This window comes from Sminthopsis crassicaudata, chromosome 2, assembly GCF_048593235.1.
Source record: "Sminthopsis crassicaudata isolate SCR6 chromosome 2, ASM4859323v1, whole genome shotgun sequence".
Lineage (NCBI taxonomy): Eukaryota > Metazoa > Chordata > Mammalia > Dasyuromorphia > Dasyuridae > Sminthopsis > Sminthopsis crassicaudata.
This window is the reverse complement of record NC_133618.1, coordinates 42,811,454-42,828,891: the sequence shown is the minus strand read 5'-3', so window position 1 is coordinate 42,828,891 and position 17,438 is coordinate 42,811,454. Positions and strand designations below refer to the sequence as shown.

The 17,438-nt window shown below is 43.5% G+C and overlaps 1 protein-coding gene and 1 long non-coding RNA gene across 2 annotated transcripts in view; one reads left to right on the top strand and one right to left on the bottom strand.

Annotated features, from left to right (window-relative positions):
- The window catches only part of BCAR1 (BCAR1 scaffold protein, Cas family member), a 96,720-nt gene that overhangs the window by 45,653 nt on the left and 33,629 nt on the right, over nucleotides 1–17,438 (top strand). The window lies entirely within an intron of this gene.
- LOC141554270 (uncharacterized) lies at nucleotides 9,575–15,558 on the bottom strand. The gene is made up of 3 exons (XR_012485812.1): nucleotides 15,209–15,558; nucleotides 12,109–12,243; nucleotides 9,575–10,384 (listed from the first exon to the last, which is right to left on the bottom strand). It is a non-coding gene; the product is annotated as an uncharacterized LOC141554270 (long non-coding RNA).

Below are 17,438 nucleotides of genomic sequence, written 5' to 3'. Positions count from 1 at the left end.
AAAAAATAAAAAAAAAATAAAAAAAAAATACTTGCACTTCCAGTAATACTTGCACTATCACTAATACTTGCACTTCCAGCAATACTTGCACTATCACTAATACTTGCACTTCCAGTAATACTTGCACTATCACTAATACTTGCATTTCCAATAATACTTGCACTATCACTAATACTTGCACTTCCAATAATACTTGCACTATCACTAATACTTGCACTTCCAATAATACTTGTACTATCACTAATACTTGCACTTCCAATAATAATACTTGCACTTCCAATAATACTTGCACTATCACTAATACTTGCACTTCCAATAATACTTGCACTATCACTAATACTTGCACTTCCAGTAATACTTGCACTATCACTAATACTTGCACTTCCAGTAATACTTGTACTATCACTAATACTTGCACTTCCAATAATAATACTTGCACTTCCAGTAATACTTGCACTATCACTAATACTTGCACTTCCAATAATACTTGTACTATCACTAATACTTGCACTTCCAATAATACTTGCACTATCACTAATACTTGCACTATCACTAATACTTGCCCGTCCAGTAATAATTGCACTATCACTAATACTTGCACTAGCACTAATACTTGCACTTCCAGTAATACTTGCACTATCACTAATACTTGCACTTCCAATAATACTTGTACTATCACTAATACTTGCACTTCCAGTAATACTTGCACTATCACTAATACTTGCACTATCACTAATACTTGCCCGTCCAGTAATAATTGCACTATCACTAATACTTGCACTATCACTAATACTTGCACTTCCAATAATACTTGTATTATCACTAATACTTGCACTTCCAATAATACTTGCACTATCACTAATACTTGCACTTCCAATAATACTTGCACTACCAATATTGCCTCAGAGTTGTAGAGAAAACAGTCTCTTTTACATGTGAACTCTTATTTCCATTAACATTTATCCATTTGTTATCCATTGGGACAAACTCATTTGATCATTTATCACATGAGACTACAACATACAGAGAGCTCCAGGCAAACCTTCAAGCACTCTATAAGTTCTAGCTGTTTATTATTACTATTATTATTACTATTATCTTTGTAAATCTATTGGATAGACTCCATTTTCCAGATAGGAAAAACTGAGTCCTTTGAAAGTCCTCTGAAATGGTGACTTTTAGTTAGTAAGTGGAAGAGACAATGGACAATTCAGTGGATAGTATATAAAGGACTTAGTTCCAGAGACCTGGGTGAGAATCCTGAGTAAGCCAAAACTTCTCTTTGAGCCTTGGTGTGATGGTGAGTGGGTCAGTTAACAGTTTGAGCCTCAGTTTCTTCATCTGTAAAATGAGAAGCAGAATGGTATAATGGCTAGAAAACCTCTATGACCCATAGAAAAGCTCTATGACCCTGGACCATTTGTTTAATTTCTCAATGCCCCAGGGAACTCCTCTCTCAGTCTTTGAAGGGGGAGTTTCCTTCATCGATGAAATCACAGGCTGGGACCAAAAAATAAATTGGAAATGGGACCATAGTCTACGTGTCTCTGCTGGAGAAAACAGCTTTGTAAACCCTCTGAGGGCAGAGGAAGCCATAGGAACGCCCGAAAGCCAGCCCCAGGGAGAGCCACTCTGGGCATGGGGGTGTCAGACATGAAGTCCCCTGGCATTCTGGCCTGCCTGCCTGTGGGCACGGGGGTCTGAACAGTCCCTCTCTTCATGATGGAGTGGAGGGAACATTAAGCATTAGGTGGCTAGGGCCACCGTGAATTGGGCCTGGCCCTCAGTATTCACCGACCCAGGGTTTCAGAGTAGGTACCCCTCCCCTAAGTCCCTTCCAGCTTAAAATCCTGGGGTGTTTTGGCAGCCACAAAGGAGCTACTTCCTTTGTCACCCCAAAGAGCCCCATAGCCACACAGCTGGGACCGGATGGCTGGGGAGAACAATCTCAGGGCTACAGACTTTTCCTGCTCAGGTCAGTGCCGGAGGCTCCTGCCAGCTTCCCAGAAGACCCGGCCCTTCAGTTGCTTCCCTCTGCTTCTCAGCTCCCCCCTTCCCTGTTTCCAGAGGAAGCTTCCACACCCACCAGGCGGTCCTGGCAGGGATGGAAAGGAGCTTCCCTCTCCATTCATTGATCAGGGATTGTTGGGGTGGTGGGGGGCTGGCTGAGTCACTGAGTTATGGGGCAAAACTACCAACATGGCCGTGTGTGTGTGTGTGTGTGTGTGTGTATTCATTCTCTATTTTATATGTGTATTATCTGTGTGTTCTCTTTTATATTTATATGTCAGTTCATATATCTATGTGTGTATCTGTATATATATATCCTCTATTTTATATGTGTTTTATGTATGTATGTGTATATCTATCTCTCTATCTGTGGGTGTCTAATTCCAACTCAGGACTCTAACTTTTTCAGGAAGGCTTTTTTTCACTCTTCTACACTGCTTTAATCCCTCTGAACCTCAGTTTCTCCATCTGTAAAATGAGTCCTTAAGAGCTGAGAATATAGAAAATATGTATATTGGATAATCTGACATATTGGATTATATTTATGTATATTATATATGTATTCTTATTTTAGGAGCTTCCTGTCCCTCATCCAGGTATTTTCAAGGACCGTTTGAGTGTGGTATCAGAGACCCTTGGACACGGCAGGAGAGAATCTGCCAGCTGTTCTCTGTGGGGCATTGCAGGAGGGGATGGTGGGCTCTGTTTCAGACTTTGAGATGTCCAGTGGCAGTGTGGGACTGTAATTCAGAAGTGTTAGCTATATATAGATCTGGGAGTATCTGCACAGAGATGCTAATTGAACCCATGGGAATGGATGAGATCACTGAGTAAAATAATATAAGGGGAGGAGAGAAGACGCGGTACAGAGCCGTGGAGAGCAGGAGGGATGGCGAGTGTTTAACACACAGCTCTCTTGGTGGGGGAGAGGGGAGGATTATATACATGGTAGACTTTTGGGGGGGAAAAGAAGGAAATATATATAGCGCATCTTAGGTACTGTGTGGACTGAGCACTTGGACTTTTAGAACTTTAACCTGAATTACTGAGTTTTTCTTCATCATTTCATTGAAGACAATCAATAAAATCACAGATCAAGCTCTCATTTGTAGCATTTGCCCATTTCCAACTTATCAATCTAGCAGTTGGTTCTAAAGAACCCGAATACAAGTAGTGTCCAGCACAAGCCACTGCAATGCCCGGGGTTGGCGGATGGTGAAGACATAGTAGAAGAGAAAGCTGATCTCGTGAGCGTGTTGTGGTGTCCATACTATGGGAACTCGTGTCTCCCACCAAGTTCTCTTCCTCTAAGATGTCAAAGTCAGACCTTCCCAGTCCCAAACCTTGCAGTGCTCATCCCCATCTTCTCTCCTTCTCTCCTCCTCCAGTTTCTCAGGCCTCGGGGCCGTGTCACAGCTGTTGCTGACCATGTGTTCTCACTTTTCGCATTAGTGGATGTCCACGTGTTTGTGTTTATTACAGTGATGTTCCTATGGAGTCATCCCATTTCAAATTCTTTCAACAAGTCCTTCCCAAGAGCATCGTGTGTGTTTTGGGGCTGTGCTAGAAGCATCATCGTCAGCCCTGAGAGAACAACCTGTCCAGAGGAATTGGCGAAGGCCGGGGGAGGGGGGAACTGAGAGAAATGAAGGAAGGAGACCTCGTAAACTCGAGTGTGAAGGGGCAGAGATGAGGTGGGAGGGGCCTGGATACAGAAGCCAGGAGATGGAGTCTAGAATGTCATTGGCAAGCAGACCAGTTTCGATGGACTATAGCGTGCATGAAGGGGAATTGTATATAATCAACCTGGAAACATAAGCCAGGGCAGATTGGGAAGGCTTTAGATGACAGATAGAAGGGTTTGTATTTATTGCAGAGGCAATAGGGAGCCAGTGAAACTTCTCTAACAGAGGAGTGAGAGGGTCAGACTTGTTCTTTCATAATGAATCTGTGAACCGGGCTCCAAAAACTACTAAACAGTGCATGCCCAGCGATACTGATACTGCTTCTAGGCTGTCCCCTATATTTGGGTCTTTGGGTTCTACCTCCCAAAGAAATGGAAAGGATCCATATATGCAAACAGTTCTGTGGTGGTAAAGAACAGGAAACTGGTGAAGGAAAGCCCATCCAATGGGGAAAGGCTGAAGCGATGGGATATGGATATGTTGCAGTTATAATAGGCTGGAATACACAGTGAAGGGGAGGCTTCAGAGAAACTTGGGAAGATTTGTATGAACTGATGGAGAGTCAAGGCAAGAGTTCGTCTGTACAATAATAACAATATTATCAAAACAAACTGTGAAAAACTTAGGAACTTTGGGCAGCACAATGACCAACCACAATTCCAAAGCACTCATCCTGAGTCCTCATGGGAACAAATTCTGAGGGCTAAGGGAAAAGGAAAAGGCTTCGAATGGCATTGATGGCCCCACTGGGGAGGAGGGCTCTGGCTCGCCATACTACTTATCGATATTATTGCGTTGAACCTCTGTAAAGTGGAAGGTGGGAGGTGGCAGTCATCCTACGGCAGACAAGCTCATGGTCTGATTTTCTTTCTTCCTCTTCTGACATTAGGAAGCCATGACCAGCCCTCAGAAGCCTCGTTCTGGGGTAATTGTTCTTCTCTCCAGGCTCCTTCTTTGCTGTTTAATTTCCAAATTAGAAAAGCAATTAAAATAATTAGGGGAGTTTTACTTCTGCTCTTTATGGTTCATGGTCCTTGAGAGAGAAAATAAAGCAAAATCTCTTTGAAAGGGGGGCCAGGCTGGCAGTGAGTCAGCAAGTGAGTGATGAGGTTACAGTGTGTGTGGCAAGAGTTCAGAAGCCAGTGGAGACCCTGGGCCTCGTGGGGAGGTCTGAGGGGGAGTCCCTATTCCCTAGGGAGTTCATACTCTCCAGCCATGGAGACCTTTCCCTTTTCCTATTCTTTGTCTCTCCATCATAAGGAACTTCAACTGACTTCTCAGGGTCATTAATGTCAATGAACTCCCTACGGGTCACTGTGGGGAAGTCACTTCTCTTTGGGTCTCAGTTTCCTCATCTGTAGAATGAGGTTGGACCAGATGGTCCCCAGATCCCTCCCAGCTCTACATCGATAATTCTGCGGCCAGTACTGGTCCCTGACGGCCACATCAGGGCTTTATGCCTGGCCGTCAGCCCCTCGCCACCTCCAGGCTACCCGCGATTCAGTCTTTGGGTGGGGGGGCACTTGCCCTATTATCAGCTCTCAGTTGACAGCTGATGTCATTTTAGACTCAGGGGAGTAGGGGGGGGGAGGGGGAGTGGGGGAGCAACAATCAAGCCGCTGGCTGCTGATTATAGCAGTGGGTTGATGAGTGCCAAGCTCATTTGCTGTGGCGGGCGTTGATTATAATTATTTTGCCACACAAAGGAATCTGTGCAGCACCATTTCCTGAGCCTTTCACACAAACACAGCTGGAGCTTGGAGATGACCCCCTCCCCCCTTCTTCTCACCTTTCCTCCCTCCCAGTCCCCCAGGTGGAGCAGGTTAAAGTTTCGGGGGGCTGCCAGAGAGCAGTGACTATGGACCTACAAGCGGCCCTTGGACGGTCCCATCCCCTTCCAATCCTCAGGAAGAGAGAAACAGGCCGGAGAAACTGAAAGGACTTTGCTGAGGGTCCGGAGACCTGGGGGGACAACCACCTGTGCCAGGGTGGCAGCTTCTGAGGCTGTGGGCAAAGTCATTTTACTTCTGTACCAGGGTCAACTTCCTGCTCAGGAACTCTGCTATTCTACCAATGCCCATTTGATGCTTATCGGAGGCAGCCTGCCAGTGAGTGACCCAGGCTTCTGATTCAGCAGGGCCCCGGGGGTCGTGTCAGGGAAGGTCAAGGGACCTCCAGACCACCTGCCCACCCCATAGGAAGGCCAGAATGGCGGACGGTTCCCCCAACTACCTTGGCTAACAGCCTCTCTGAAAGCAGTCAGTTTATTCAGAAAAAGGACCATTTTGGAAAGGCGGTGATATCTCCCCAGACAGCTATGGGCTTGTTCTGACACAGGAAGTGGGAAATTAATACCTCCCTCCCCGACCCCCCTTCTTTTCAGCTTGGAGAAGTTCTGATCCTCGTAATCCTTTTTTCTAACCTTTCCCCCAGTTCATTTATTCGCTTACTCACTTAGCACCCAACCGAGTGATGGCTGGCAGACGCCTCAGACGGCTGTAATATTCCATGCTCTCCTTCTCCCTTGCTCATTGTCAGAGGGATTTAGCTAATCAATACTTGGGCACTGCAGAGGGGGCAGCAGCTGGAAGATTGAAACGGCCTCTGTCTGGCAGTCCCCACCCCCCAATTTCTTTTTATCATGGCAGCTCTTCAATGGAATAATAATTATTATGGGAGTTCACATTTGGACAGCTTGCCTTTGTACAGCTAGTTATGCTTTCAAAGGCATCTTTATGCTCGTCTTAGAACTTGGTGAGGTCACAGAGCGGGTCTCATTCTCCCCCTTTGACAGATGAAGAAACTGAGGTTCAATGAAATTTAGCAGAGTCTTGTGGATGTATGTTTGGTAAACCCCGGTTTGAGAACTCTGTCCGTTGCCCCGTCTGGGAGGAGCCAGCTAATCTTTGCCCAGTGTGACCCCGTGGTCCTGCTAACGTGCCTGGCTGCTCCAGAATCCCGGGGGCTGTGTCCGCCATGGTGTCTGGCCGTGGAGTGGGGCTCTGCCTTGGATGCTCAGGCCCTGCTTGGACTTGTCCAAGTATCTGAGCCGGGTCACAGGGACGGACCAGGCAAGCCGAAGCAGGACTTCACAGATTCCCCCCCTTCTCTGAAAACAAAGGGGATGGCCCCTCCTGGCTCCCTCCTCAGCTCTTCGAGGCAAAGTCAAATGAGATAGTGTATGTAACTTAAACTGCCACATAAACGCCAGCTATTATCATGTCGCGTCTCAGAGGCCTGGCGTGGCCCCAGAGCCGGACCCTTGGTGTCGAGGAGGGGTTGCGTCAGTGGTAGGCTGCCACGGCCGTCCCAGGTCTGGCTGCTACATTCATTTCTAGGTTCCCCGCTCCTGCCAGCTCCTTCTGGGTTTCTAGGTCAGGGTCATCTTTTCCCTTCTCATCTGGCTCTGGGACTGACAGCTCCCTCTGGCTTCCTCTCATTCTGGCAGCCGGAGCCTGCGGGCCAAGCTCAGAAGAATGTCTGAACCGGGAACAGCCTGAGACTGAGGCCCAGGGGGCCCAGGTAGTGAGACAGACCTGCACCTCTGACTCCAAATCCTTTGCTTTGGGTCCCACCGCAGGGCTGCTGGAGGGCAAGCTGGGATGGAAGGCCTGCAAAGCTCATCTGCTCACCTAGGCCAGGCGTTTTAGGAGGTTTGTGAACCTGGATTGTCGAGGCTGGTGGGCTCTTCAAGATGGAGGTCTTCGGGTGCCCGAAGGCTGGGTGATGGTCCCTTCCCTCCACAGAGAGTCTTACTGCCTGCTCCCCTCACTGGACACTCGCCATCAGGGGATGTGGGAGAAAAGGGCTCAAGGTCTTGGGAGCCGGCTTTGAATCCCGTCTGCTACTTTAGTAAGGTTCATGGGCTGGATCATGGAAGGCTTCCTCCCTGTCCCTTCCCCTTATCTCTCTCTTCCTCATGTATGTATTTGTGAATTCCCATCTTACCTGGGAAGTCAAGAAGGCTCATCTCCCTGAGTTCAAATCCAGCCTCAAACACTAAATGGGTGATTCCGGCCAAGTCACCTCACCTTGTTCACCTCAGTTTCCTCATCTGTCAAATGGGCTGAAGAGTCAATCACTCCAGTATCTTTGCCATGAAAACCTCAAATGGGGGCAAGATTGAAAATGACTGAACGTCAACAATACCTGTGAGCATCATGGAGTCGCAGAGCTAGGAAGAACTTTTGATATGATTTAATTCGATTTGGCTGAAGTCGCTCAGTAAGCAGACTCCTAGCACCCAAGGTTTACAGGATCATAGAATTCTAGAGTTCATGGTGAGAGAGATGGAGAGACCATCTAGTCCAGCCCCCTTGGGGGGGATCCTTACAGATAGGAAATAGAATCAGGAAGTCCTGAGTCAAATCCAGCGTTAGTTATTCATCAACTGTATGACTCTGGGTAAGTCAACTTCTCTCTGCCTCAATTTCCTCATCTGTAAAATGGGGATAACAATAGCACAATACTGCCCCCCCCCCATGGTTCTTGAAAGGAGCAAAGTAGTTAGCATATATAAAGTATTTTGCAAACCTTAAAAAAATATTATTTTGTATATGATGATGATTGTAAAGCACTTTATGAAAATGATCTTAGTTGATCCAAATAACAATACTGGGAAATGGGTGCTAATTTTTTTTTTTTTTTTTTTTTTTGCTGAGGTAATTGGGGTTAAGTGACTTGCGCAGGGTCACACAGCTGGGAAGTGTTAAGTGTCTGAGGCCAGATTTGGACTCAGGTCCTCCTGGCTTCAGGGCTGGTGCTCTATCCACTGCACCAATTAGCTGCCCCTAATGGGTGAGAAAACAAAGGTTGCAACAGTTTAAGCCTTGGGTAGAGAGAGAATAAGTGCCTGAGGCAGGATTCAAATCCAGGCCTTCCAGATTCCAAATCCAACCCTCTATTTACTACACTAGATAGCAAAGACCCAGGAATGATAAACATCAGAGGAAGAATTTGAATCCAAACTCCAGGGACTTAGGAGGGGTTCCTTTTGCTGCCTTACATTCCAAGGGATTTATGAAGACAAACAGGATCCTGGAGGGTCCGGGCTGGAAAGGACCTTAGAATTCATATAATCAAACCCTTTTATTTGACAGAGGGGGAAATTGGGGCTAAGAAATAGGAAGTGACTTGGTTGAGCGCCCCCCCTTTTTTTATTCCTGCTCCCCACTCGCATTAAGACTGTATAAGTCCCTGGACTTATCAGAGGCTGGCACTATTTTCCCAGCCGTGGGGGCCCCTGCTCTGGAATTCTGGGATTAGTAAAACTAGAGCTGAGATTTAAATGAAAGCAGCCCTCCTCCAAACACACTATGGCAGAAAAAGATCTCGTGAATGGGGCAGAGGTCTTCAGATTCCGAAACCGGTGTTTTTTCCATTCTCATATCAGAAACTAGCTCTTCCCCGAGTTTTTATCCTCTATGGGGAAGAGGACATTTTCCCATTTCCCCCCTGAAATCCCTCTCCTTCCAAATGCTTTCCGGCTACAAATACTTGCTCAGCTGTACTCTTATCAAAGAAGCCCCCAACTGCTGGACTGCTCAGCCCCGTGACCCCTAGCTCCTTCCTGCCCACCCTGTCCAGGGGGCCACCCCCAGGACCTTCCCCAGGCTTGGCCCCTCCTCTCATCCTGGATACAACTTCCTACAATTGTTTGGGAAGCTCAGAAACTGGACTCACAGAAACAGAGGAAAGGCCAGAACCTCCTAGGATGGAGAGCCGATGACTTGGACATTGGGCTGTTCCAACCCGATTTCCCTTCAGTCCAAGTCAGCGGGGCTAACTTATCATTCCCTTCCCCCACATTGATGACCACTTCAGTCATGTTCTTTCCACCCTACCCACTTTCTAGCTAGTTCCCACCTCTTTGAATCCCAGAAGCCTTAAGAAATGTGTTCATGTAGTGTAATGTTATACTCAAATAGAAATGGGACCTACTAACCCATTCATTGTGAAAGGAAAAACAACCCATTGTTAAATATTTCCCGTTTATAATTTTAATCTGGTCTGACCGGCCTAATGTTTGACACCTGTGAAGAAGAATGTTGCAGAATGGTAGGATTGGAGGGATTTTAGACATTAGCTAGTCTGACCCCCTCCTTTGTACAAATGGGGAAACTGAGGCTCAAAGGTAAAGTGATTTACTGAAGGTCACAAAGCAAGGGTTCAAACCCAGATCTTGGTCCTTTTTACTTTTAATTTATTAAGATATTTTATGTAACATTTTACCTATATGAGATTGCTTGCTGTCTTGGGGAAGGGAAGAGGGAGACAATTTTGGAACATGAGGTTTTGTGAAGATGAATGTCGAAAACTACCTTTGCATGAAGTTGGAAAAAATTTTTTAAAGAAATTTAGCATAAACACAGCTGATACTTCCCAACAGGGGCCCAAACTCCATTACAAAGGGCTTGTTCCATATTTCATTGGGTCTTTGATGTCTCATGGATATAGATATTAGCTCCAGTGATGCAGTTCAAAACCTATCCATGCCTTTTCATCTTGTACAACTCTTGTCTTGAGGCAGCGTGGAGTAGTGGAGAGCAAACTGGATTTGGAGTTAGGACCCGAGTTCAAATTCTGCCTTGTATCCTCAGTAGCTTGGATAAGCCTCTTTTTCCTCATCTATAAAATAAGGAGGCTCATGGCTGGCTTCTGTTTCCTTTTCAGGCTTAGGTCTTATAATCCTTATCCGTAAACACCAGTAGATACAAGAGCTGTCCATCCATCAATTATATCTCACTGCAGAACATGCAGTTCGAGACCTGCTTAGCTCCTTTTTTAGTCATCTGTCTCTCTGATGTCATCTTTTATGCCCCTTTTGTGTTGGTGTATTTCCCCTATTAGCTCTTATTAACATCCACCTCTTTGTAATTTTCAGAGAATCTAGAATTTTCTGAATCATAGCTGTATAGCAAGAACTGAAGAATGTTGTTTTACACATATTTAGTTGGTCCTTTGTTTCAGGAAGAAACTTGGGTCATTAAAAGTTACACACAGTTTCTCAACTTTGGGGGAAGTGACCCTTCCATTGAAGAATTTGTGATAGAGAAGGAAAGGAAATATGGCACAGTTTATCTAACAAGTCTCCCAGATTTACGGAAAATAGAGTTCAGAGGGTTCAGAGGAAAGAGAGAGAAGATTCATGGAGTAAAATGTTTTAGAAAAGTGGAGAGAGATGTTCAAATTCTGAAGTTATAAGAGAAACGGCTCTAATGAAGAGGAAAATGGAAGTGGTCTGAAGAGACCCAGTAGGGGACTCTGGGAGCTCACCAACCAACTTGGATTCAGAAAGGAAAATGGAATCACAGTCAGATAAGAGAAGATAAGTATTATGGTCCTTCAAAAATGCTAGGAATTTTAGTTTAGAATGAACTGGGGCTGGTAGGGGAAGTTAAACACAACAAAAAGGGTAGGATTTAAAACCCCACCTGTGTGACATTGGGTGAGGGGGGGGAAGGATCAAAAAAGGGCTTCAATCTTGGCTTGGAATGGATAGGATAGTGGATAACCGGCAACCAAAAAGACATATGTGTTCAATTTCCCATCCCCATTTTCTCTGGAAGGAAAAAAAAAAAAAAAAAAAGTTCTTTATGTTGAAAATGAAAGCTCAAGATAAGACTAACATTCCCATTGAAGTCTTGTCTGCAAAGGCTAGGAGCCTTTTTTTTTTCCCTAACAACTTAGAGTGTGGAGAAAGACATTCTTTAAGACCCTTGACCTCTTCCAGGAATGACTTCATTGCTTAGGACGCCTGGCCATCCAGCGTTATGTTGCTCATGATAAGCATTTGCAGAGAAGTCCGTCACGAAAATAATTGCAGTTTATGCACCAATGTATTTTGTAGGAAGAGATGAATTCCAGGAAAAACTTCATAAGAACGTCCAAAGTAAAACAACATATACTTTAATACTTAGTGAATTCCACATAAAGGTGGGTGCAAAAGGAGGTAAGGAAAAAAAAAATCCTCCATATCATGAACACTTCAAGAAGAGAGGCAGGAGGTGCTGGACATGGTATGAAATTCATAGTAAATGAAATTGTACTTTAATAGAAAGGAAATGGTTAGTTACTGATGCGGGAGTTGTATTTAAATCAATAATCTGTGGTGAGTAGGCTTATTACTTGTTGGAACAAGGATTAGAGTGACTACTGGGAAAAAAAAAAAACCCAACAACTAAGAGTTATCACACCCAACTGAGTCAGCCCTAGCTGACCTATTTTTAAATTTATTATTTATTTATTTTAAACATTTAAAAAATCTCTTGGGTTCCAAATTTTCTCCCTCTCCCAACCCTTCCCTCACTCTCTGAGAAGGCAAGCCGTAGATATCAATTATACATGTGAAGTCATGTAATATATTTCCATGTCACCAAAAAAAAAAAACCAAGAAAAATAAAGAAAATTACACTTTACTTTGCACACGCTTTTCATCAGTTTTCTCTCAGGAGGTGGGTAGCATTTTTCATTGTGACTCCTTTGGAATTGTCTTGGATTGTTATACTGTTCAGAATTGGCTGATCTATTTTTTAACAAGCTTCTGATGCTGAAAAATAGGAGATGGATATAGATATTAGCAAAGACTGTTGGGAGATATAAAGAGCATAGAAATCGCCTGAAAATATTTGAAAAAATTGAAAAAAAATTTTTTTTTTATCAAGGAGAGAGGAGGGGAAGGGGGAAAAGGAGGGAGGAGAATACTACTAGCTGTGTGATCTTAGGCAAGTCAACTAATGTTTACCTGCCTCAGTTTCCTTACCTATAAAAGAGATGTTTTAGTTGTACAAGCACATGTGGCTCTTTTCTTGCTGTCAGTATCCTCCTTGACATACAATCCCTCAAATGTGAAAGTATCAGCTCTGAGCTAGTTAGTTCCCTTTCCATTATTTCATCCTTCTTCCTGGTCCAGGTGAGCTATTTTATTATCTTTATCTTTATTTTGATCTGAATGTCTATGTGCCTATTAGGGCATAGGGATATGAGGTCACCTGTGCTTTTAAAGGCAGTAGAGGGAGGGGGAGAAGGGCACCACAAAGCACACACCTGGCTCCAAATCTGCCTTTACATGCTAACTGTGTGACCACGGTCAAGGCATCTTAACTCATGTTTGCCTCAGTTTTCTCAACTGTGAAATGGGGATAATAACAGAGCTACCATAGAGGGTTGTTGTGAGGATCAGATGAGAAAATATTTGTAAAAAGAGATTAGCATAGTGTCTGGCACATGGTAGGTGCTTCCCCTTCCCACCTTATTGAGCAGGCATGTCCAGAAAGATGATGACAATATGATATTCTATACTCTAATGGCACAGTCCATCTCCCAAAAGGTGAGGGAGGTCACTCACTACTCTGCTGCACTGTCCCAACCACTAAAAATGGAGAGAGGCAATAGGCAGGGAGCCAAGGAGGAGCTTCTTGGCTCCGAGACTTGGAATCCCGGAATATCAAATGAGTTAATACTTGGTCATGCTTTGGAAAGTATACAGAAGTAAGGGGAGAAACTGTAATAGTGATGGGAAAGGCAGCTGGCAGCATGAGAACCATCAAGGGAGAGAGAATTGGGAAGTGCAGATTCTTTAGTAGGATCATCTTTTGTTTTGCAGATAAGTAAATTAAGATCCAGAAAAGGAAATAATTCTGCCTAATGTATCAGAGCTGGTCAGCTTCAAAGTTGGGATTTGAATCCACGTTCTTGATTCAAATCAAAATTTAAATTTCCAGAAAAGGAAATAATTCTGCTTAATGTCTCAAGAGCTAATAAATGTCAAAGTTGGGATTTGAATCCATGTTCTTGACACAAATCAAAATGTAAGCTTTTTTCCTTTTTACTAATTAATTGTAATAACATACAGAGAACAAAAAAGAGGATCATATAAGAAACTGTGAATTTCTGTCATATAGTTTTAAAAATATTTATGAAGTTTAACAAGAGAGTAACAAAATTGCTATTATTTGTATCCTCTTATTATATTCTTCTTCTTCTTCTTCTTCTTCTTCTTTTTTTTTTTTTTTTGCTGAGACAATTGGGATTAAGGGACTTGCCCAGGATCACACAGCCAGGAAGTGTTAAGTGTCTGAGATCAGATTTTTAAACGCAGGTTCTCCTGACTTCAAGTTTGGTGTTCTATCCACCACATGACCTAGCTGCCCCCCTCTTATTATATTCTCAAAAAAAAAAAATTTAATTGATGTGCTTTTTTGCATTTTTTTTTGCATTTTTAATTTTAATTTTATTTACTCATCCCTAATTCCCCCATGCAAGTTTTCTCTTGTAATGTTTTTGTATGGTTAAACAAACAAAAATCCACACACTGATCACAATCTGAAAATGGACGTCTCAAGATGCACGTCTCCTTTTCTCCCTCTAATCCATCACCTTCTGACCAAGAGATAAGATCTGGGTTTCAGGCTGAGTCACTTCTTTGATACTTCTAAAGTCTTTCAGAGTTGGGTGAGTTCAGAAGCACCCGCCTGTGAAAGTGGGGAGAGGGGAAATCCCTCCCCACATAGAGTAAGTAAGTAAGGGTTTCTCTTTCCCCTTCAGTCCTGGCTGTGCTAAATTAGCATGTCATCCCGTTCTTCCCCAACCTCTTCCATTCCCATCTTCCTGGTGTCCCTCCATTCATTTACTGACCCATGTGAGCTTAAAAAGTTTCCTCCTCTTCCAAGATACTAGAGCCGTTGGGCTGGGGGGATGCGTGGGACATTGGGCAAAGCAGCCCATGTGGTAATAATTTTCGACGATGCAAGCTGAGTGGCTCTCCCTAGCTCAGTGGCCCATTGCAAAGGTAACCCCTGAAGGGCAGTATTTCCGAAGAGGAAATGCCATTCTGGGAAGCGAATAGGGTGGGAAGGGGGGAGGCGGAGATGAGGGGAATGTTTAAGTGGAAAAGGAACAAATTCTTGGAATGCCTCTATAAGTGTTTCCCCAATTTCTCACACTCAGAACAAGACGGAGAGCTACCGAGGCCAGTAGGGAGACACAGAGGTATCTAGACTGAAATACAGAATGCAGAGACACACACCACATCAGCGCATTGGTGCCCCCCAAAAGCTCTCTCTCTTTCTGGGGATACCGCGGGCTAGACTGGCTATTATCAAAGAGAGAGCCAATATCCTTTCCCTATACTCTGGATTTGTAGTAGGAGCCACTCGCTCGTTTTGTTTGTGCTGCAGAAGGAGCTTGGGATTTCAGTTTTCTCCATAGGAAATGTGACTTCAGAGAATCAGATCAAGAACCTGTCATTGAGCAGTTACTGATTCTGAAACTTCCCTTAAAGCCATAGAAATCCTCACTGATCTCTTCCCTCCCCATTCCCTGGACTCTTGGCTTCTCTTCTTGGTTTTCTGGGTCTCAGATCCCCTGGAATCGAGTTCTGTGGGTGGGGGTGAGAAAAGGAAGGGTGAGTTTCCTTCAGTTCCCCTGAGATGCCAAAAGCCAACGTGACATGGGTCAGGGAAGTGAGGGCAGTGGGCAATGGGCAAGGGTATTCCTTCCCAGGTGGGAGTTACCTATAAAGTAGAGGTCTGCTTTTCCGAACCAGACTTGAAGATAATCTCTCAGTCTCTTCCTGTGTTACAGCAGAGAATCCCAATCTGGAGCCGGGGAGTTGGTGGGGGAAGCTGGAGCTGCCATGGAGACATCACAAGGGATCTTTGGTTCCACATGGGCACCTGGCATCTAACCAAATCTGCAACACGGGTTGGCGTCTACCACATAGAGAAGCAGGCTTGAATACTCCCCTACAAGGGCTGAGTTTGGAATCAGGAAACCTAGAGTTCAGATTCCTTCTTAATAGCTTCAGGTCCATGAGCAAATCACTAACCCTAATTCTGACTTAACCTCTTAGAGGCTCAGCTTTGTTATCTCCGAAACGAGCTACCTATGACTCAGGAGCTCTTAACATTTGGAGTTGTCCTGGGCAGTCTAGAATATTTTAAAATGCACAACAAGGTAATATATAGGATGACAAAGGAAAGCAGTTCTATTGAAATAAAGATAACATTTCCCCCCCATCCTAGTTCATAGCCCACTGAAAACTATCTGTGGACCTAGGTTAAAACCTCCCGTTATGGCAGTCATGTACCACCTACCTCATGGGGTCATTGTAAGGATCAAATGAAATCATATCTGTAAAGTAGTTTGCAGAGTTTCAAATACTATATAAATTTCAGTTCTTATAGTTTTATGTATTACCACATTTATAGAAAGTATTACCAACTTTATAGGCAGTTTTAAAAATCATACTGTATTTATTTTTCATATTCTTTTTATTGGAGATTTAATAATTTATCACGTATATGAGTGAATGAGTATTCATAGTATAGTTGTGACTCAATGGGGGGGAGCGGGGTCTAAGACATAATTCTGCCTTAAAAGGGGAGTATCTTACTAGAGAAAGCTAAGAACCACTCTGGATGTGTGTGTTATCTCTGATACAACCAGTAAAAGAAGGAGAAGCCTTAATTGTTTTCTTTTTCGTATGTCTTGGATCTAATTGATACTCTGGGGAAGAGAGTCCATAGGGACTCCCTCTCAGTCTGATATTTTTAAATGAATGAAATAAAGTACATAGAAGTATTCAGGAAACAGATTATGTTGGAAAAGTTATATATATATATATTTTTTTTAAATTAATTTTACAATTTTTTGACAGTACATATGCATGAGTAATTTTTTTACAACATTATCCCTTGTATTCATTTTTCCAAATTTCTCCCTCCCTCCTTCTACTCCCTCCCCTAGATGACAGGCAATCCCATACATATTACATGTGTTACAGTATAACCTAGATACAATATATGTGTGTAAAACCAAATTTCTTGTTGCACAGTAAGAATTGGATTCCACAAACTGTGCATACCCTTTGACCCAGCATTGCTGTTATTGGGCTTCTATCCCAAAGAAATACTAAAGAGCTGAAAGGGACCTGCATGTGCCAAAATGTTTGTGGCAGCTCTTTTTGTTGTAGCTAGAAACTGGAAGATGAATGGATGTCCATCAGTTGGAGAATAGTTGGGTAAATTATGGTATATGAAGGTTATGGAATATTATTGTTCTGTAAGAAATGACCAGCAGGAGGAATACAGAGAGGCCTGGAGAGACTTACATCAATTGATGCTGAGTGAAATGAATAGAACCAGAAGATCGCTGTACACTTCAATGTGGTATGAAGATGTATTCTGATGGAAGTGGAAATCTTCAACATAAAGAAGATCCAACTCACTTCCAGCTGATCAATGATGGACAGAAATAACTACACCCAGAGAAGGAACACTGGGAAGTGAATGTAAATTGTTAGCACTCTGTCTATCTACCCAGGTTACTTATACCTTCAGAATCTAATACTTAACGTGCAACAAGAAAATGGGATTTACACACATATGTTGTATCTAGGTCATATTGTAACACATGTAAAATGTATGGGATTGCCTGTCATCGGGGGGAGGGTGTGGAGGGAGGGAGGGAGAAATTTGGAAAAATGAATACAAGGGATAATATTATTTTAAAAATTACTCATGCATATATACTGTGGAAAAAAATTCTAAATAAAATAAAAAAAAAAAAGAAAAGAAAAAAAGAATTGGATTCCGAAGGTGTAAGTAACCTGGGTAGAAAGACAATAGTGCAAACAGTTTACACTCATTTCCCAGTGTTCCTTCTCTGGGTGTAGCTGTTTCTGTCCATCATTGATCAACTGGAAGTGAGTTGGATCTTCTTTATGTTGAAGATTTCCACTTC